Source organism: Bos indicus x Bos taurus, chromosome 14, assembly GCF_003369695.1.
Source record: "Bos indicus x Bos taurus breed Angus x Brahman F1 hybrid chromosome 14, Bos_hybrid_MaternalHap_v2.0, whole genome shotgun sequence".
NCBI classification, from domain to species: domain Eukaryota; kingdom Metazoa; phylum Chordata; class Mammalia; order Artiodactyla; family Bovidae; genus Bos; species Bos indicus x Bos taurus.
The window spans coordinates 45609808-45632469 of NC_040089.1; the positions used below are offsets into that span (position 1 = coordinate 45609808).

General features: G+C 40.3%; 1 long non-coding RNA gene across 4 annotated transcripts in view; it reads right to left on the minus strand.

Annotated features, from left to right (window-relative positions):
- LOC113904309 overlaps positions 1 to 22662 on the minus strand; it is a 343900-nt gene that overhangs the window by 25293 nt on the left and 295945 nt on the right. For all 4 annotated transcript variants that reach the window (XR_003514485.1, XR_003514482.1, XR_003514483.1 and 1 more), the window contains one exon: positions 17836 to 17957. This is a non-coding gene — a long non-coding RNA (uncharacterized LOC113904309). The remainder of the gene's footprint in view (positions 1 to 17835; positions 17958 to 22662) is intronic.

The window sequence follows — 22662 nt, forward strand, 5'->3', positions numbered from 1 at the left end:
AGATGGATTCTTTACGACTAAGCCACCAGGGAAGCCCTTGACAGAGGGTAGATCCTGGTAAATGTCACACAAGCTCATAAATCTGGGGAAATAAATGGCAGAGGTAAAGTCAAGAGGCTCCAGCCTGGAGAATTAGAGTCCCAAGCTGCAATCCTGGGAGTGGAAAATGTGGAAATTAAGTGCTGAAGGCATAAGTAGGAGGACGGGGGTTAACTAACAGCCAGCATGTTGCCTTCAGAAGTTCCAGTTCCTCCACCAAAGTTCTTGTGCACAGAAAATGAAATGGCCTCATACACATCAGTTAAGTTTAAGAAACGCTTGAAAGTTTAATGGCATCAAGTATAAATCCTTTAAGTGCTAATTTGATTGGCTTCCTTGCCTGCTCTTTCGGGTTGAGTCTGCCTCAAGCCTCTCCTCCAAGGGAAATATATGTAAATTCATGTCAGTTTCTCTCTTTTTTTAACTTTTAATTTTGAAATAATTTTAGACTTACAGAATCATTGAAAATATTATATAAAATATCCCCAGTAAGCTATTTTGTAAAATGCACCTCAATTTCAGTCTATTTTCTCATGAACAGATGATATTATGGATTTGGGAGAAGAATATCACATAGGTAATTGTCCTGGTAGGCTACCGTCCATGGGGTCGCAAAGAGTCGGACACAACTAAACGACTTCACTTTCAATTTTCCTTCTTACATCATACCAGGGGCAAATGATATCAGCATGACTGCCATTGATATGAACCTTGATAAAAATGAATTTTTATATAAAATGTGACATATGTATTGAAGTCCCTTTCTTCTCCAGATATTCACTTGTTCCTATAGGATCTGTTGAAAAGACTAGCATTTCTTTATTTAATTGCCTTTGTGTCTTTGTTTCAAATCAGTCGATTATATTTCTGTGGGTATATTGCTGGACACCATTCTATTCCATTTATCTATCAGTCTGTCTTTTCACCAATACCACACAGTCTATTTTCTTCCAGTTTTGTTGAGATATAATCAACATACAACACTATATATAAGTTTAGGGTGTACAGCATAATGATTTGACTTATACATCATGAAATGATTATCCCAAGTGTAGTGAACACACATAATCTCACATAGATACAAAATAAAAAGGAAAATATATTTTTTCTTGTGATGAGAACTCTTAGGATTTACTCTTTCAACAACTTTCATATACAATATACAGTAGTGTTAATTATTTAATCATATTGTACATTGCATTCCCAGTGCTGTGCATGCTTAGTCGTTCAGTCATGTCCAACTCTTTGGGACCCCACAGACTATAGCCCGCCAGTCTCCTCTTTTCATGGGAATTCTTCAGGCAAGAATACTGGAGTAGGTTGCCATGCTCTCCTCCAAGGGATCTTCCCAATCCAGGGATCCAACCCAGGTCTCCCGCATTGCAGGCTGATTCTTTACCCTCTGAGCCACCAGGGAAGCCCAAGAATACTGGAGTGGGTAGCCTATCCCTTCTCCAGGGGATCTTCCTGATCCACGAATTGAACAGGGGCCTCCTGCATTGCAGGTGGATTTTTTACCAACTGAGATACCAGGTTAGACCTACATCCCTAGTACTTATTTATAATCGGGAGTTTCTACCTTTTGACAATTTTCAACCAATTCCCCGTCCCCCCACCTCTTACCCGCTGCTTCTGGTAGCCACAAATCTGATCTCTTTTCCTATGAATTTCTGTGTTTCTTTCTGAATTACAGTTAACTTACAACATGATATTAATTCCGGTGTACAACATAGAAATTGGATATTTCTGCACATTACAAAATGATCACCATGATAAGTCTAGTTATCATCTATCACCACACAAAGATATCACATTTTTAATGTTGCACACTTCGTCCCTGTGATTCATTTGTTTGGTAACTGGAAATTTGACCTCTTAACTTCCCTCACCTATTTTATTCATCCCCATACTTCTCCCTCTGGCAACCACTTGTTAGTTCTCTGTGTCTATGACTCTGCTTCTGTTTTTTTGTTTGTTCATTTATTTTGTATTTTGCTGCTGCTGCTAAGTCGCTTCAGTCGTGTCCGACTCTGTGAGATCCCATAGACGGCAGCCCACCAGGCTCCCCCGTCCCTGGGATTCTCCAGGCAAGAACACTGGAGTGGGTTGCCATTTCCTTCTCCAATGCATGAAAGTGAAAAGTGAAAGTGAAGTCACTCAGTCGTTCCCGACTCTTAGCGACCCCATGGACTGCAGCCTACCAGGCTCCTCCGTCCATGGGATTTTCCAGGCAAGAGTACTGGAGTGGGGTGCCATTGCCTTCTCCGATTTTGTATTTTAGATGACATATATAAGTGAAATCATATGACATTTGTCTTTCTCTGTTTTAATTCACTTAGAATATTATCCTCTAGGCTCCTCTATGTTGTCACAAATGGTATGATTCCATTCTTCTTTATGGCTGGATAATATTTAATTGCATATATACACCACATCCTCTTTATCCGTTCATCTATGGACAGCACTTAGGTTGCTTCCATAGCTTGGCTATTTTAAACTATGCTGCGATAAGCATATGGTGCATATATCTTTTCATATTGGTGTTTTTGTTTTCTTCAGAAAACTATCCAGAAGTGAGATTGATGAATTGTATTGTAGTTCTGTTTTTAATTTTTTGCATACTTCTTTGCATAGTGGCTGCACCAATTTACATTCTCACCAATAGTGCACAAGGGTTCCCTTTCCTCCACATCCTTAAAACTTATTTGTTCTTTTGACGATAGCTATTCTGACTGGCTATCAAAACTCGTTGAAGTTTTGATTTTCATTTCCCTGATGATTATTAATGTTGAGCATCTTTTCATGTGTCTAATGGCCATCTGTATGTCTTTTTTGGAAAAACGTCTATCCAGGTTCTCTGTCCATTTTCTAACTGATTGGTTTTTTTAGAGGTTGAGTTGTATAAGTTCTTTGTGCACTTTTAAAATTAACCTCTCCAGTTCCACTGTCATGGGCACTGTTTTCCTTCTGCTAAAATTGTAAAGGAAGCCTTTCCATTAATCCAGTTAGTAACTGGGCTAGTTTTGTGATTTGTTGTTGTTGTTGCTAGGTTACATGCCATGAATCACAGATTTTCAAATCTCTATAGATACCTGTTTCTAAGGTGGCTGATGTACATCAAAGCAATGGCTGTAGGATCCTGAGTTTCTGGTGTTCCCTTTAGGTTGTGCCTCAAACTGGTTCTCTGTGCACATTCTTATTCCTCTAACAACCCTTGCCCAGAAATATTTTTGCTGTTGTCATTTGAAGTTTCATAGTTTCACAGTGCGGGGTGGGAGGTACAATTACTGTGTTATATTTTTTCTTTTCTCCTTCTTTTTATTTATTTATTTATTTTTGGTTTCACTGGGTCTTGGCTGCTGTGCTTTCTCTAGGTGCAGTGAGTAGGGGCTACTCTTCATTGCAACGTGCAGGCTTCTCATTGCAGTGGCCCCTCTTGTTGCAGAGCATGGGCTCTAGGGGTTCAGTAGTGGTGGCACACAGGCTTAGCTGTCCCACGGTTATTGGGATTTTCCTGGACTAGGGATTGAACCCATGTCCCCTGCATTGGCAGGCAGATTCCCTTTTTTTTTTTTTTTTAATTTTATTTTATTTTTAAACTTTACAATATTGTATTGGTATTGCCAAATATCGAAATGAATCTGCCACAGGTATACATGTGTTCCCCATCCTGAACCCTCCTCCCTCCTCCCTCCCCATACCATCCCTCTGGGTCATCCCATTGCACCAGCCCCAAGCATCCAGTATCGTGCATTGAACCTGGACTGGCGACTCGTTTCATACATGATATTATACATGTTTCAATGCCATTCTCCCAAATCTTCCCACCCTCTCCCTCTCCCACAGAGTCCATAAGACTGTTCTATACATCAGTGTCTCTTTTGCTGTCTTGTATACAGGGTTATTGTTACCATCTTTCTAAATTCCATATATATGCGTTAGTATACTGTATTGGTGTTTTTCTTTCTGGCTTACTTCACTCTGTATAATAGGCTCCAGTTTCATCCACCTCATTAGAACTGATTCAAATGTATTCTTTTTAATGGCTGAGTAATACTCCATTGTGTATATGTACCACAGCTTTCTTATCCATTCATTTGTTGATGGACATCTAGGTTGCTTCCATGTCCTGGCTGATTCAAATCAAGATAGTATGGTACTGGCACAAAGGCAGGCAGATTCTTAACCATGGTCCCCAGGGAAGCCCATACCTGGTGGTGTTCTCATTAAGACCCATAAACATGTCTGTGTCCCTGGGGTGTATGGCCTTCTCAATTTTCCTGCCCCTCCCCTGGCTGCAGTTCTGGGTTCAGTACTTAATTCTGTGCTTTGTCCCAAGAATAGACTTTTCCCTTCTCCTGTTCCCTTTCCTTAGCTATCAGGACACATCATTATCCCCCAAAGTCCATAGTTTGCCTTAGAGTTCACTCTTGGTGTTGTACATCCAAAGTTTGTTTGTTTGTTTGTTTTTAAGTCTGAGATTTGAATTTAGTTTGGTTCCTTTTCGTCATAAGTTTGAGAATGTCACTCACTCCAGCTCTCTACATCCTTCAGCTCTACCCATTCTTCCCAGGAGGAAGTCAAAATTTAGTCAATTTTGTTGTTTAAAGACTTAATGTGAAAGACTGGATGGGAGTTAAAACTATCCTCGTGAGTGCAGTCCCACTATCTCCTCTTGTCCATCTAGAAACTTACACAAGTTGTGAAGCAGTTTTAATGAATTAGTATAATGGGGAAAAAAGATTCAGGCCAAGGAACAATTTTGAAATCCTTATTCTACACTTGTCATGAAAAATTTCCTTGAAGTTTTAATCTACAAAACCATGTTTTTCTATCCTATCTATTTTATTAAGCATCTAATTCAATAGACTACCTTCAGTATTTTATTCATATGATGAAAATCTAATGTGTTAACTTATTGAAAAAATATTTGCATTCCAAATTAGAGTACTCAACACAATATACTTTATACCCAGGTTTACACAAGTTGCAAACCATCACTACTCTCAAGAGTGTAGACTTAGGTTGTTTTAATTTGCTAATTGTGAAACTGTCCCTGTCAAACAGAGAGGTATTTATATTCAGGTATAGAGATGAGTGTGAAAAAAAGGACCTTAAAGACAGAGAACTCTACACTCTTCTTTACCAATGCAGAGATAGCGCTGGAAGTGCATGCATGCTCAGTCACGTCCAACTCTTTGCAAGCCCATGGACTGTACCTCATCAGGCCCCTCTGTCCATGGAATTTTCCAGGCAAGCATAGTGGAGCAGGTTGCATTTCCTACTCTAGGAGATCTTCCTGACCCAGGGATGGAACCAAATCCCCTGGATCTGCTGCATTGGCAGGCAGATTCTTTACCACAGAGACACATGGGAAGCTCAGCCCTGGAAGTAGCTCCTTTCAAAATACTGAGAACATTTGAAGATGTTTCCCTAAGTGAGTGAAAGACGTTCAGTTGTGTCCGACTCTTTGTGATCCCATGGACTATACAGTCCATGGAGTTCTCCAGGCCAGAATACTGGAGTGGGTAGCCTTTCCTAAACTAATACCCACACTCACTGAGGGATAAACTTCTACCATGCTCTTTCCTTGATCAAAGTTCATAACAGTGGCGGTTATCAGTTCAATTAATATAAGTTGTTGATACTGAAAGCAACTGTATTCTCATTCTTTGACTTCCTTGCTGTTGTTTGCCAAATTCCTCTCTCTTCACATCTAAGCTAAGCTAACTAAGCTAAGCTAAGTCACTTCAGTCGTGTCCAACTCTGTGCAACCCCATAGACGGCAGCCCACCAGGCTCCCCTGTCCCTGGGATTCTCCAGGCAAGAACACTGGAGTGGGTTGCCATTTCCTTCTCCAATGCATGAAAGTGAAAAGTGAAAGTGAAGTCACTCAGTCATGTCTGACTCTTAGCGACCCCATGGACTGCAGCCTATCAGGCTCTTCCATCCATGGGATTTTCCAGGCAAGAGTACTGGAGTGGGGTGCCATTGCCTTCTCCGATAAAGTAGGGATTTAACAGTAATAATAGCCAGCAGCAATCATCTCTGTAATGGAGTTTAAATACATCTGTTCTGAGGATGGTTATAACCTATTAGGTAAGACAGGATATACACATGAAAGAGTAACTGTTAATACCAGACAGGATACCCTAAGTGCCAACTGAATTGTATAAACATGGCATAGTCATCACATGTCATCTTTGAAGCCCAGAGAAAGCCAAGAAGAAACAGTAACTTCAGTTAGGTCACGTAGCCACATCTAAGCAGAGAGAAAAGGTAGGATATTTGAGATATAAGAAATTGTACTACAAAAGTCATAGAAGCTGAAAGGTACATAATGTGTTGAAGAAACATTGTCTATACTTATGTTGTTTTATATAAAAATTCAAAGAGTAGCATTAAATGTGTTCATAGAAGTTTATTTAACCCTCTGTGTGCTAGCAATAGATACAATTGCTTGATTTACCCCCAAATCTTCATTTTAGTCTGATAAGCACCTCCTTCTTTTAAGGAACTGCTCTCTCCCACCCCACCCCAAACTCATCATGTAGTTCCAACGGGGGCTGATACTAATTCCTTCTCTGTCAACCTCTACACTTTCCCATTGCTATCCCAAGGTATTCAAAGAGATATATCTTCTTCAGGATTTATAATTTGAAATGACTTGAATATTTTTTTCTGTCCAATGAAATAACTATAAAAATGTAAATCTAAAGCCACTAGAGGTCACAGAGAAAGGGAGTGTCAACTACAAATTAGCATTTGCCATGAGCACTTGCCATCTACCTCTACAAGGATTAAATCAAGTGCTGCTGCAGATGCTGACTTTCAACACCCCCTTGAAAGGAGTTCAGGGTGGAGAGAAGAAATAAGGCACTCTGTGCTCTGGGAAAAACTGGCAGAACAAGTCTTCAGATAGTTAGATATTTTCAAGAGATGATTTTATGAGTCCAGTTCTCGTATCTCCTCATATCTAGAAAAGCACTAAAATCCTTCATGGTGTTGTCTGCTCCAGTGACTAGCAGTAACCTTTATGAGACTAGAAGTTTTCGGTAAAAAATATGTGCTTGATTGTATATACTCCCCCTTCACCAAAACCACATACATGCTGACCTCCCCACTGCCTCTTTGGAACAGTTTCTCAGAGCTATCTAAGAAGCTGTCTCCCAGACTATAATCCTCATTTTGCCCCAAATAAAACTTAACTCGAAACTCTCATGTTGTACACTTTTTAAGCTGGCAGAAGCTAACAGAGAGAACTAAGGAGAAAAGATAGGCAGAGAATCCTAATGATGTTTAAGCCCCTGGTTCTAGCCACATTTTTTCTTCCTGATACTTAGTTTTGTGAACCATTGACTTTTCCTTCTCCCTCAAGCCAGTTTCTGTCATTCATAAGCAGGAGTCCTTATTTAGGTCCCTAAACACCGGACAAAGTTGTTTGGATTTGAGGAGCTAACAGCAATGACTGTGAGTACTTATCCATCTGAGAATCTTTAGTTTTATAATATCTATATATAAACACAATAGGAGCCATTGAGGTTTAAGAAAGGTATTGATGCTTGCAAGGTAGCATTTCAAGATTATTCTGGCAGGAGTGTAGAGAATGGATTGGAGCAGAAATAGGCTAGAGACAATGAAAGCAGAAGAGTTGACTTATTAGAACAGTTTCAGCCATGAAGTAAATAGACAACACAGACTAGGGCTGGGAGCCCAGAATGGAAGAGGAGGTCACATTAAAGCATCTGCCATCTTTCCAAGAGTCATCAGAGGAACAGCACCATCTCTGGACACTTGGTTATGACTAATGGATTGAGATTCCTGGCTTTTTCCAAGTATTTAATACAAAATAAATCTCCCATTTCCTTGGGTTCTCTTGAGTCTTTTTCCAGGGAAATTCTACCTCATCTTTTGAGACACAAAAGCTTAAGTCATAATTCCACAAAAATCCTTCTAACTAACACAAAGACGTCTTCCAAATTGACATTTCTGTAGCAATTTTGGTTTCTCGTGACTCACTGATTTCAGACAAGAGAGGGTAAACAGGACAGATCATGCATGAAACCTGTGTCATCCTTGTGGAATCATAGGTTTCTAAGAGACAACAAGAGGTCATCTGTTCGCCTCTCATGTCGTGGTCCAGTCATTTCTAAACCATCCTAGGGAATGATGACCTCAAATTTAACCATTTTACAAGTAATCTTATTGCTTAGCGACTTACCTACAACATATACACATGGACCCACACTGCCAACAGAACACAATTCCAGGACTTAAGAGCTTTCACTCTGAAATTGAAACTGAGGGAAAAAAAAGGTTTCCTTAATAGAAATTCTTACTTAGAATTTTAGAGCAGGTGGGCCCTTCTAGATTGTTCTAACCTAGTGTTTATCAGAAATAATCTAATCATAAGTATCATGTGGGATGTTTATTCAAAATACACATTCCCAGCACACTTTCAGGATGATTTTGATTCCATGGGTTAGGAATTGATGCTAGAATTCTTACTGGACAATTTTGGAAATGAGTGTATTCTAACCATTAAGGATCCCAATCAAATTGCACAGCTGGAAGAACTCAGAGCTCCTAAGACTCAGAACTCTACTACAATGCTCCTTTAACTTTGTGCTTCTCTTGATGAAATGGAAAACAACTAGCTTTCCCTCTCTGAGTACATTTAATCACTGTGTATGTATCTATCATTTCACTTATCAAAGGACAGTTCAACTACCTCTTGATACTGATGTTAATGGTAATAATAACAACAGCAATAATAATTATAATCTCTATCATTTATTACATGCTTTCCTGTTATCCCAAGATTTGTGTGTCCATTTAGGTTCCTAGAAAACAGTGTTATGTAAGTGAAGTAAGTCAGAAAGAGAAAAACAAATATCGTATAATATCCCTTATATGTGGAACCTAGAAAAATGGAACAGATGAACTTATTTTCAAAACAGAAACAAAGTCACAAATGTAGAGAAAAAACTTACCATTAGAAAGTTGGGGGAGGGAGGGAGGGATGAACTGGGAGATAGGGATTGACATATAGACACTACTCTGTATAAAATAGATAACTAATGAGAACCTACTGTATTAGTGCTGGGAACTCTACCCAATGCTCTGTGGTGACCTGAATGGAAAGGAAATATAAAAAAGAGTGGATATATATAAACATATAACTTATTCACTTTACTGTACAGCAGATAGTAACACAACATTGTAAAGCAGCTATACTTCAATAAAAAATAATTAAAAACTAAGATGAGAAAACGATGTTCTATAAAGCTAAAAGCCAGGAATTCCTTGATCCATCCTTGATTTGCTATTGCTTCTACACTGACCTTAGAACTCACAGGAAATGCCCTTTAAGAACTTGCTAGGAACACAGCCCTGCGCTTAAGCTCATAACAGACATCATCTTATTAAATCTCAACAACCTAATTCATTAACTCTCCCTAATCCACTTGTTATATCATTTCACTAGGTCCTCACAGCCCTAGCAGCTGACTTCCCCTGACATCCACCATTTTAAAAATTGAGACCTGTCTTATAACCTACTACATGGACTGGGTGTGTCAAAACTACCCCAAGTCCTCTACTTCCTACCACTGATCTATCTCGATTACACCTTTGGATTTTAGCTCAAGATGCCAAACACCACTCCTGAAATAGGATGACAGTAAGAGCCCAAAGTCATACTTTGAAAAACAAAATTCACTAGCCAGCAATCCAAGACTAATAGTTTTGTATGGAAACTTCCATCTGTTTTTTGTGGCACCTGGATCAGATTTTTCCTTCCTACCAGGAGAATATGCCACTCAAAAAACTCTGCCTTGGATGATGACATGATGTATTCTGCCATTAAGCACTCAAGGCAAGGAAAGCATCCAGGATTTGATTACTAAGAGGAGATGGCAAGAGAAGCAGCTTTGCTAAAGCCTCCAGAATAAATTTCCGTTTAAACCCAAACTATGAAGTTGAAACTGGGTATTAAAAAAACCTAAAGCCTGCAAACTCACACTTGGGTATAAGTTGTACTACATCTTTTCTTGATTATTTGAAAATAGCTTCTGTTGACTAAGCCACATTTAGAGAATAAAGAATTTCATAATAAAGTTTCTAGAAAACATAAACTTGATGGAATCTGAGAATAAATATAAGAGATGATTCCACTTCGAAATAAGTAGCCATCTTTCTCAAAAGCAGGCCCACGTGAGTTAATAAACCTTCAGTAAAGGAAAGGGGCTTTAAAGTAAGACACACCTGATTTTAAATATTTTTGGATTTTAATATTCAACATGTGTGTATATAATATTTTAGGAATTATATCAACAGTTTAACAATATTTATGATGACCATGTTTACTTCAATGGAATTATTCATTTTGTCTTAGTAATTGTTGTTCAGTTTAGCAACTAAGCTCAGTTGCTAACTTGCAACTCCAACTCTTTGCAACCCCACGGACTGCAGTACGCCAGGCTTCCCTGTCTTTCGCTGTCTCTTGGAGTTTGCTCGAACTCAGGTCCATGAAGTCGGTGGTGCCATCCAACCATCTCATTCTCTGTCGCCCCTTTCTCCTCTTGCCCTCAATCTTGTTTTAGTTAGTGCACACCAATTTTGTACTATCTGTCATCTTGTGTTCTTACTTTTAGCTCATTTCTTGATTAACTGAAGGATGTTTGAATAGGTGTAGTAGAATGCATGAAGTGTTGTATATTAAAAGGTTGTTTTCCCTTGTGTGATTATGTTAAAAAAAATAAGATCTTGTAGGTTCTGCAGCTTATTTTCAGTTTGAGGCTATTACAATAAAGCTTCTACGAATATTTGTGTAAAAAAATAAATAAATCCTGTCTCTTCTCTTAAGCAGTGTGATTGTTTTAGGGCTCAGCCTCTCTGTCTGCATAATGCATAGACTAAAACCTTAGAAACGTATCTGGATACCTCATGTAAATTTCTAACATGGTACATGGCAGAGCAAACAAATGTTTTTTAAAACTTCACACAAAGGATGGGTCCCAACCATTCTGTGTGATCATTTTGATCAGGGAAATGAAATCATTTGACCAGGGAAATGAGAAAGGATCATTCCTCCAGAAAACTATACTGATGATTTGGTTCAGGGTTGTAGCCACTTCACCCCCAAAATGGAAGGGAGGCAGGTCAAAAGAAGGCGGTTAAGGAGACACATAGGTACCCATAGGCCTGGATTTTATTTTGAGCCCTAGGCTTTCTGGGCTTCACTGAAGTTTTGGACTGCTTATGACAGTGCTGCCGTGCAGAGTATGGACACAGAACACCTGCAACTCAGATGGTTTGTGACAAATGCCATACACGCAACTGCAGGCACCATGGAGAGAGCAGATGCAAATACCGTGGAGATGTTCTCTGTTCATGTGCTCAGCAGAAATGGTGGACAATTATGGGAAGACTCTCTTTAAAATAAAACTCTACCCAGTCACTGACATCTGACAGGCTGAGTTAGCCTATTGCCACAAAGTCAGACAGGTCTTTGAGTGTTCAGGGAAGCCACATCAATCATTCTGACTTCCTTTTGATGAATCTGGATAAAAGAAAATCTCTCTCAAAGAATGATTCCAATTGGAAATAATCTTGAAGGACAGAAGAAAATAGCAATCACTGTGCATCTGTCTTTTGCCAAGATCTTATATTTTTATGCTCATTCCCTTAACGGCTTTACAAATTAGCCCTTAATATTCCCATTTGAAAGATAAAGGGCCATGGCCAAAAGAGAATAAGTTATATGCCCACTATTTCATAGCAAGGGAGTAACGGAGATAGATGTTAAGCTCCATTTTGTTTTTAAAACTCTTGATATTTCATTTTATCATACTGATCCAAAGACATTTGGAGAAGTCAGAGAGCAGTCAGTTAAGAATCAAGAAGTGGGCATTTAAAAGCTGTATTTAGTATTTCCTGCATTTTCTTGCCCTAGTGTGGAGGGCAAACTGGTTTCATGCAATTTTGAGTTTGGCTACAGATATTTATGTCATGTTTGTGTCTACTTATTCTGTTTCCACCCCAAGTGGGTGAACAGAAATTCTTTTTCAATTGATTGATTTTTGACTGCACTGGGTCTTTGTCGCTTGGGCTTTCTCTTTAGTTGCAGCAAGCGAGGGCTACTCTCTAGTTGTGGTGTGTGGGCTTCTCACTGCGGTGGCTTCTCTTATCACAGAGCACGGGCTCTAGGCGGGCAGGCTTCAGTAGTTGTAGCACATGGGCTTAGTTGCTCTGCAGTGTGTGAAATCCTCTTGGACCAGGGATTGAACACATGTCTCCTGCATTGGCAGGCAGATTCTTAACCACTGGACCACCAAGGAAGTCTTGAAATTCAGTTCTGATGTTAACTAGCCAGAGGCAGCACAGACCTCATAGATTATGAGGAAAGGTCCTCCACAAGACTGCCCTGGCTTCAGAGGCAGCCACTAGGCACACGTTTTAGGGAGTCCCCAGGCCACTCACACTTCTCACTGGCTATGAAGAATGGGTTCCTACAACCTCCTCAGGCTTGATAATTTACCAGAATAACTTACGGAACTCAGGAAAGCACTGTACTTATGATCATAGTTTATTATAAAGGATACTCCTAGGGGCAAGATCTACAAGGGTCCTGGGAGGACCATGCCTTCTCCGTGTTGAATCAGATGCATCACCCTCTCAGCACATGAATAATGTGTTTACCAACTAGGCAGCTCCACTGTCCAGAGTTTTTATTGGGGTTTCATTACATGAGCAGGATTGATTGAACTCAGTTTCCAGCCCTCTTCCACGTCCTGGAGGTCAAGATAGCTCAAAGTTGCAATACTAATCAACATGGTTGGTTGATCTTACATCTAGCCTCTATGCTAAAATTATCTAGGAGTCTAACATTTGTAATTATATTGGGTTGGCCAAAAAGTACATTGGGTTTTTGGTAAGATGCTATGGAAAAACTCGAATGAACTTCTTGGGCAACCCACTATAAGCATAAAAATGATATTTTTCATCAGTTAGGTTAGTACAAAGATTTAGTCTCCCGGAAGAAAGGCCAGTAAAATTCTCTATTATATACCCTACCCTACCCGACCCTACTCTTCAAACTTGTTCTCTTTCCTAGCATCTCAATTCTGCCATGGGTACCATCAACCACCCTTTAAGCCTGCCACACCTAAAAACCTGAAGTTGTCTTTGACTCTGTCTTTGCTTTGTCCTTCTCTGGTAGGTTAATTTCCCTTGAGCTGGTTTTCTTTTCCAGGTTTCCTGGATTCATCCTCTCCTTTCCATTTCTACTACCAGCATTGCCACTGTCACTCAGAATTCAGACCCAAAGAAGCCTAAGTTGTCCAACTTCCTGAATGATCTGCCTAGTTCCCTCTTCACTGACTTCAATCCTTCTTTCACAAAACTATCAGATCAATCTCTGCCAAACACCCCAGTAATTAACAGTAATTCGAGTCCCTTGTGGGCTTTCCTTGTGGTTCAGCTGGTAAAGAATCCGCCTGCAATGCGGGAGACCTGGGTTCTATCCCTGGGTTGGGAAGATCCCCTGGAGAAGGGAAAGGCTACCCACTCTAGTATTGTGACCTGGAGAATTCCATGGACAGTATAGTCCTTGGAGTCTCAAAGAGTCTGAAATGACTGAGTGTCTTTCACTTCACTTCATTTGAGTCACTTGTAATACTTTAAAAACTATTGATGTCTGGATCCCATTCTTAAGAGACATGGATTAAATTGGTCCTAGGTGTTAACCTGAGCAAAGGATTCTTTTTTGCTTTTTTTCACAAAGCTCCTCCAATGACTCTAATAAGGCAGCCAAGATTGGGAATTACTGCTGCAGTGAATTTAAAAAGAAGACGGCAGTCAAATTCAAGTTTTTTGGCTCCACTTCTAACTAGTGATCAGCTCTTGAGCTATTTAAACAATCACCTAGTATCTATGTTTATTTGCAAACTGGGAAGAATAATAATGCCTAATAGGGCGGTTAAGAACATTGAATGATATAATGCACGAAAAGTGTCTAGTGTAGCACATGACTCAGAGTGTGTTCCCAACCAATACTAGCTCTAAGAGTGTTTCATGGCCATTCACCTTATCTCAGAGACTACAAGCTGCAGGGTTTGCCTGGGCATAACCAGCCCCTCTTTTTGTGGTCCTCAAAATAAACACTTGTTATTTGATGGATAGGAAACAAGCAAGTGTGGCCAAACCACATGATTGCAGCTCTTTGAGCCATAAATCTTATTTTATTTTTAGTATAGCTTTGTCATATCTTTGCTTTCCAAGTATCTTTAACCAGTGTAATCTGGATGCATGTTAGAATCATTCTGGAGGCTTTTTAAAAATACCAGGCCCAGGGCCTACCCCCCTAGAGATGTAAACTCAATTGGGACCCAGGCATCAGTGTTTTCTAGTTTTCCAGGTAATAGCAATACACAGCAAGGGATGAGAATCTAGAACCTGGACTAAGAGTCTACAGTTGTGCTCTGGGTATAGCCACCTATCAGTAGCCACAGGAGACTGCTTCCAGGAACTCCACAGATGTCAAAATCCAAGGCTCTTCAAATCCCTTATAAGCATAATATGGCATAGCACATTTACCCCTTGGTGTCTGTGGGTCTGCATCCATGAATTCAACCAACAGTGCGATGGATTCAGCCAAACACAGATTAAAATCACACCTGGGGGACTTCCCTGGTGATCCAGTGGTAGGACTTTGCCTTCTAATGCAAGGGATATGAATTTTATCCCTGGTTGGGGAGCTAGATACACACAAACCTCGTGGCCAAAAAAACCAAAACATAAAATAGAAGCAGCATTGTAACAAATTCAATAAAGACTTTAAAATGGTCCACATCAAAAAAAAAAAATATCTTTAAAAAATCGCAGTTGGTTGAATTAGTGGATGCAGAACCCTCCATAGGGCACTGACTGTACTTCTAATGCAAGCAGTAACAAATACCCGAGAATGCCATAGTGAGTCTATTGAGTGGCAGACAATGGAGTACAGGGAGAATAAAAGAGAGAAGGGATTAAAAAAAGAAGAAACAAGAAATAGATAAAGTAAGGAAAAGAAGATAATCAAGTACACCTATAAGGTATCTCTGGATTATTTATTGGCACTTACTGGCTTTCCTGGTGGCTCAGTGGTAAAGAATTTGCTTCCCAATGCAGGAGACGTGGATTCCTTCCCTGAGTTGGGAACATCCCCTGGAGAAGGAAATGGCAACCCACTCCAGTATTCTTGCCTGGGAAATCCCATGGACAGAGGAGCCTGGCAGGCTACAGTTCATGAGGTTGCAAAACAGTCAGATACAACTTAGCAACTAAGCAACAACAAAACAACAATAAGTGTCATGTAGTAACTATGATCTTCCACCTTAATTAGGTCCTTAAGGAGAGATGAGTATCTCATTAAGGAGAATCTCATTAGAGTGGAGACTCTGTGCTTCCCAGAGCATATACTCAAATTACATATCAGCAAGCCCGAATCTGACTTCTGCACAGATTTGTTCTGTGGCTACTCAGGTAGGTAGTATTGGAAGATGTGTTAAATAAAGACTAAGTTGAAAGTTTGGGGCTAATCCTTAAACAGCCATAGAAAGGAAATTCCTTGCTCACCCTAGGTGGTACACTGTCACTATGGGGACTGCAAGGAATGTGAGTCAGAAATTACTTGAGTCAGAAATTACTCAAGAAAGTTACTCAATCTCCTAACATCCGGTGGCAAAGAGAGCAGCTAAGTGACCTCAAGGTGACTCCCAGGCATGAAGCAGTCAACAGCATCGGTCAGGTGGCCTTGCAGGGAATTTTCCTATATGCTACAAAGGGATCTATAGCAAAAATCACATCATAAGTTAAATTTTTATATCTTTTATAATTTTAAAATTCTTTCCCATTTATGAGTTCATTTGATTTTTTTTCCCCAGGGGAAAAAATACAAAAAAACTGTAAAACACATAGGTCAAATAATTACCCCCATACTTGAGATAAAGTATCAGGTAGTAAGTGACTGAGTTTTGCAGATAAAGGCTTCTGATCTTACCTCCTTTCTGGATGTGACCCTTTTTAAAGAAAAGGATAATCAGTCATGGCATAGATAATTCCAAAATAAGCTATAAATATTTTAAAATGAATTATCACTCTGTCATACAGAGTGAGGTAAGTCAGAAAGAGAAAAACAAATACATATTAATGCATATATGTATAATCTAGAAAAATGTTATAGATGATCTTACTTGCAAGGTAGAAATAGAGACACAGATGTAATGAACAAACATATGGACATATTTGGGGGAAAAGGGGTCAGAGGAATTAGGATTTACATATATGCACTATTGATATTATGTATAAAATAAATAACTAATGAGAACCTACTATGTAGTACAGGGAACTCTACTCAGTGTTCTGTGGTGACATAAACGGGAGGAAATCCAGAAAAGACAGGATAAATGTATACATATGGCTGATTCACTTTCCTATACAGTGGGAACTAACACAACATTGTAAAGCAACTATACTCCAATAAAAGTTAATTTAAAAGTGAAATATCTAGGTTCTGGAGGGAAAAAAAAAAGCATCAGTAGGGCACCAATAGGCTCTATCTAAGAGAACTTCCTAGGAAATGTGAATTTGGAGAGGTATTTTGATACTGAATAACAGCAGTACTACCTTTCTGGGAAATGTAATTTCATATAAACAGCATTTTGCAAGCAGAAGGAAGTCATATATATATAGAAAACACACCACCATATACACGCTTCTGAAGTGAAAATGAAATCTCATTTGCCAAATGTCACTGTGTTAAAAGACACTTTCTTCATCATAGCTACTGATCGTTAAATATCTGAACGGCAGCACAATATGACTCTCGACACACATTAACCATCTAAACCTAACAACTCTCCTGTGAGATGGGTAATTATTACAAGAATGTTCTCAGATCACAACGAGGAGACTGAGGTGCCCCCAGTCAGAGCCCCGCAGCCGGTGGACCGCAGAGCCATGATTCAGACCCAGGTCTTTCTGACTCCGAGCTCATGCTTTTTCCGCTGTTCTATGCCATCTCCTCAAAGCCCATAATTAAGCAAAATAATATGCTCTTCACAAATGAAAAGATCTCAAGCACAAGAGTGATGAGACAACATTCGGTTGATGGGCATCCAAATGTGCGGCGGATCCTTTTTCTGGAAACCGCATTTGGCTTCAGGGCCCTCAAGTCCAGACAGTTTTGGTGACGTAAGTCAAGGTCTCCGTGGCTGTTGGCCTTGAGTCTGAAATAGCTCTGAGCCCTCCTGTCCCGGGCGTCTCCCCTGAACCACCCCCTCCCCCGCAACCCTCCCCACCCCCCAACTCCCACCAAGCTCAGACCTGCCGCAGGACTTGCGAGTGGCTGAGGAGACAAGCTCGTGGGGTTGGAGACAAGGTACATTGTGATCTCCTTCCTCATGCCAGTAACTATTTCCAATGCTCTCACTCTCTCCAGAGCTTATTCTCAGCTCTGTAGGGCTTCGTGTTTGTTTGTTTTGCTTTCAGCTCTAAAAAGGACTCTTACCAGCAGTTGAAGACTTGAACAAAATTATTTGTCACTTAGAGCAATCCAGAGGGTGACTGAAAAGGAATGACGGACACTCTGCAAGGTGATGCTAGAGACCGGATTTTAAGTGTAAACTGCTGTGGTGTCTCTCCACTCTCATTCCTATCCACTTTGTTTGAGTCAAAGAGCGGCTTCCCTCAGGTCTGAAAGTCAGTCAGCACACAGTACACCCAGGGCTCTCATCACACGCAACTCAATCTTACCGTTGAGTCCTCGTAATTCTGCAGGTGTGGTTTCTCTGTGTGTTGCCATCTCCCCTCAGTCTTCCTTGGTCCAGGTCGTGTCTTCCTGGGGACCTTATCCTTTTCCTACCAAGGTTTGGTTTCTGTTAAAAGGAAGCAATAAAAAGTAGTGAAAGGGGGCAATGGAATTAAAGTCCAAAGAACTCAGGCTCTGTTTACTTCCCTTTTCCCTCACATAGAAGGGGTGGCTATGGACTCTTTTTCTCATATATAAAGCAGAGATCATGCAATACTTGCCCTACATATCTCACAGACCTTTAGTAAGGATCAGAGAAAAAAGTAGATGAAAAAGAACTCAATAAATTAAAGGTAAATTCACTGGCCACTCATGTGATTAGAGATTGTGCTTTAATAGACCTCCCTTTAAAAGAGGGAGGCAGAACTGGAAGTGAAGTATTATATGACGTGAGGTGGTGAAGAAATGTACAGACTGTCATCGGGGCCTGGAGGAAGGAACTTGGTTGATGTCTGGGGACATGGGTGCCAGGTTCTAGAAAGAATCCAGAGAGGAAGTCAGATTTAAGCTTGGCCATGTAGGTTGAATGCTTTTTTCTGAGAAAGCAAAGGAGCAGAGGGCATTTCAGAAGACCAGCACATACAAACAGCCTCATGTGTTAATATATTTTTTGTATCCTAAGTGCCAGGGATGGGGGTGGACAACAACTGCTTTGAAGCAGAAAGTGAAATAAGAAGACCTTTTTCACTTTTTTAAGGGTGAAACATACGGCATTTTACTTAATTTTTTGACTCTCTATATATTTTGACTTTACATTTTGTTAAAGTAACATATTGTGAAACATTTAAATTCAAATAACTAGTGCCCTTTTTCCCATTTTGTTTTTTTAAACTGAGGTATAGTTGCTTTCTAATACTGTATTAGGCCAAGAGGCACATGAAAAGATGCTCAACATCACTAATTACTAATATTGTGCTGTGCTCAGTTGCTCAGTCGTGTCCAACTCTTTGTGATGCCATGGACTGTAGCCCACCGTGCTCCTCTGTCCGTGGAATTTTCCAGGCAAGAATACTAGAGTGGGTTGCCATTTCCTACTCTGGTTATTAATATTTAGTGAAATGCAAATCAAAACCACACTGAGGTATCACTTCACAGCGGTCAGAATGGCAATCATCAAAAAAATCTATAAACAATAAATGCTAGAGAGGATGTGGAGAAAAGAGAACCCTGCTACACTGTTGGTGCAAATGTAAATTCATACAACCACTATGAAGAACAGTATAGAGGTTCCTTAAAAAAAATGGGAAAAAAAAGAAGCATTTAAAAAATATTTCAGGGGCAGAAGGGTGAGGTAAACATGAGAAAATTTAACTGCTATTGTTATTATTATCATGAGCGATTATCACCACATGAACCTTAATAGAGGCTGAATAATGACTGGTCCAGGGTTGGGTTATCCACCGCAGAAAGAAAGAAAGTGAATCCTGGAGCAAGACCGGGAAGGGAAAGAGACATTGGTCCTCATTTCAAGGTAAGGTGATACTCCTGAGTAGGAAAAAGCTTCCCTTCTAAGGCGGTTGAAAAGAAAATGAACCTGAGAATACAAAATTGACCTCTGAGCCTGAACTCAAAGGAGTCTAGAAAAGTTCAAGGACACTCTTCTGAATGTGCAGGGAGGATATCTTCTGACCCAGAAAGACGGTCACCAGTAGGAATGCAAGGAGACTTGGAAGGGACCCCAGAAGAAGAATGCACTTGGTTGTATTATCTCTGAGCCTTTGTATTAAATAGCAGTTGTACTTTCCCAGATTTTAATCCCCTTCAGTTATCCCTGAGACATCAGCCATGTCATGGAAACCTTATCAACTGGTCTCAGCTGTGCCGTAGTGAAATAAAATTGAAGCTTGTCCAAACTGGGATCATAACAATACAGAGAGAAGTGGTGAGAATAATGGTGAGCATTTATTGAGAATTTTCTATGTGCCAGGAATGAAGTGTTAGGAGCTTAAGGGGATACCTTATTTTCTCAAAATCTTGAGATTATAGAACTCTAATTATTCTCATTTTACAGGGAAGAAATTTAAGGTTTAGACTGGTTAAATAACTTGCCCAAATCACACATCTGAGATGTGGGGTTCTGTCTCTAGAGACAATTGTCTTTGCTACTACTCTTGATACTTCCCAGATGAGGCTCACAAGGAGGCTGGAGGCTTCAGTCCAAGGATGCGGTGGCCACAGCCAGCATGGAGTGGGTGGTGTCATGGGGAACTGAGATGGAGCAGCCATTGGGATCTATTGCTGAATGATGGAGAGGCAGGCAATGACCCACATAAACACTGGAAATGAGAGAAGACAAGGCCTGGGGCTTCTCTGAGAACCAGTAGAAAGATCAGGGGGCCTTAAAATAAAGATCAAGTACCTGTTCATAATAATGAATAACATCAAGGGAGGAAACTGCAGCCTAACCTATGTGACTGTCTTTTATGCCTATAAGACAGTGAGGACTGAGGGACATCCAGGTTGTCATTACATGACAATGAGTAAGTGAACAAAGAAAAAGAGGAGACTATTAAGCAATGATGAACTGGCCCATAATCAAATTTCAAACTTGAAAATTTCTAAGCAAAGACTCTATTCTATATAGGTCTAAACAAATTTCACACTGAGAGCATACTGTTTTCAGAGCTCTCTGACTTTATCTGCTGTTCTATTATCAACTCCACTGTTACTAATGGATTTTCTAGCTGAACTCAATATTTGGTGGTGTGAGGAAGAAACTGGTGGCAGCATCAGAAATTCCCTTAAAGGTAAATAACAACAAGGTCTACCCTAGAGGCCTCATAGTTATGACACTGCCTTCCAGACCAGTCCCATGGGGCCATAGGTGTCTCAGCCAAGGAGTCTTACTCTCTCATGGTGAAGCTTCTCCATTTCCACCATCCCTGTAGAAAGTTCCACTGTTCACAGATTAATCCACCATTAGACTGTCTACAAATCAGGCAACACAACTGAATGTTAAGAGTGCTGCCACTCAAACTGTGAGAATGCAGATCATCGGCAAAAGGAGCATATGGAAGCTTATTAGAAATGCAGACTGTCAGGCCCCACCCAAGACATGATGAATCAGAATCTCCATTTTAACAAGATCCCAGGTAATTTGTGTGACTGGCAAAATTAAGAAGCAGAACTTAAGATTGCCTGAGACCTTTAGGGACTTCCCTGGTGGTCCAGTGGCTAAGACTCCATGCTCACAATGCAGGGAGTCCGGGTTCAATCCCTGGTCAGGGAACTAGATCCCATGTGCTGCAACTGAGAGAGTTAATTCTTAGGTAGGTTGATAAGAAGTCTGGGTCCCTGAGAAGGAGAAAAGGGTCTGAGGCTCTCAAGGAGGAGGAGAAAAGGACAAACTTTTTTCTACATTCCTTAGTCTTAGTCACATAATTTTTTTTTTTTTTCCTTTAAGCCCAGAGCTGATGATTACACAACAAAACAAGTCATCTTAAACTCTGTAGATTCTCTGGAGAAGGAAATGGCAACCCACTCCAGTACTCTTGCCTGGAAAATCCCATGGATGGAAGAGCCTGGTAGGCTACAGTCTGTGGGGTTGCAAAGAGTTGGACACGACTGAGTGACTTCACCTTCACCTTCAAGGATTTTGTAACAACAATGTATCTTGCTTGAGGACTGTTTCTCCTTCTTAGGAACCTTCTGACTAATCCTGATATCTTTGGGAGTGAGTCTGGTAAGATCTTTCTATTACTAGTTCAAATCCTGTCATCTTAAAATGTAAATTGTGGGAGTGGGTCTGGTAAGACCTTTACAACCTTGAGACATTCTTTTGATTTACTGTAATAACCAATTGAAAAAGTATATAGCTCCCTTGCTAAGACTACTGAGAGGGGCACTGTCTGTCCCCCTTCTGATGTCTATGTCAGAAGCTTTTTCTGTCCTTCTGCCACACAAAAGCTCTGAGTAATCAAGCCTGGTCCCTGATCTTGAAGTTAAATCTTCAGAGATCACTAATCTGACATCATTCACCATAAGCTATCACAACTAAAGATCCTGCATGCCGCAACAAAGATCAAAGATCCCACATGCTGCAACTAAGAGCCAATGCAGCCAAAGAAAGAAAGAAAGAAAAAAGATTGCTTGCCATCTTTAGCTATCAGACACCACATAGGATATAGTATCCATGTTAGATTAACTCAAGTAAGAGTTGGTGCCTCCCAATCAAGTAATGAATCTACTAACTATTCACTTCTTCATGTGTCCCTGACTCTGCTAAGCACTGTTGGTGAAATAAACAAAATCCCCCAAAGCAAGAACAACAACAACAAAAGGCCAAGATAAGATTCCTGTTATGCATACTTAATCCTGTTGGAGAAGGAAAACCTGCATATGCTTAGAATGACCTTTCCAGAAAATTAAATCAGACTCTGTCACTGCCCTGCACAAAATAACTAGGGTTCCTCATAGCTAACTAGATGAAATCTAGACTCCTGCAGAGCATAAGAAGCCTGTTAGCAGCTTGGTGTACACCTTCCTTCCAGCTTTCTCCATGGTCACATCTCTCCCCCAGTGCTTTGCTTCTGTCACTGAACTTGGCGAGGGAATGTGTTGCCCCTCTAGTGTATTTCTATTATCAATTCTTTTTATGACTGTCTCATGGGTACAATATGGGCTTCCCTAGTGGCTCAGATGGTAAAGCATCTGTCTGCAATGCAGGAGACCCGGGTTTGATCCCTGGGTTGGGAAGATCCCCTGGAGAAGGAAATGGCAGCCCACTCCAGTATTCTTCTTGCCTGGAAAATCCCATGGACCCAGAGCTTGGT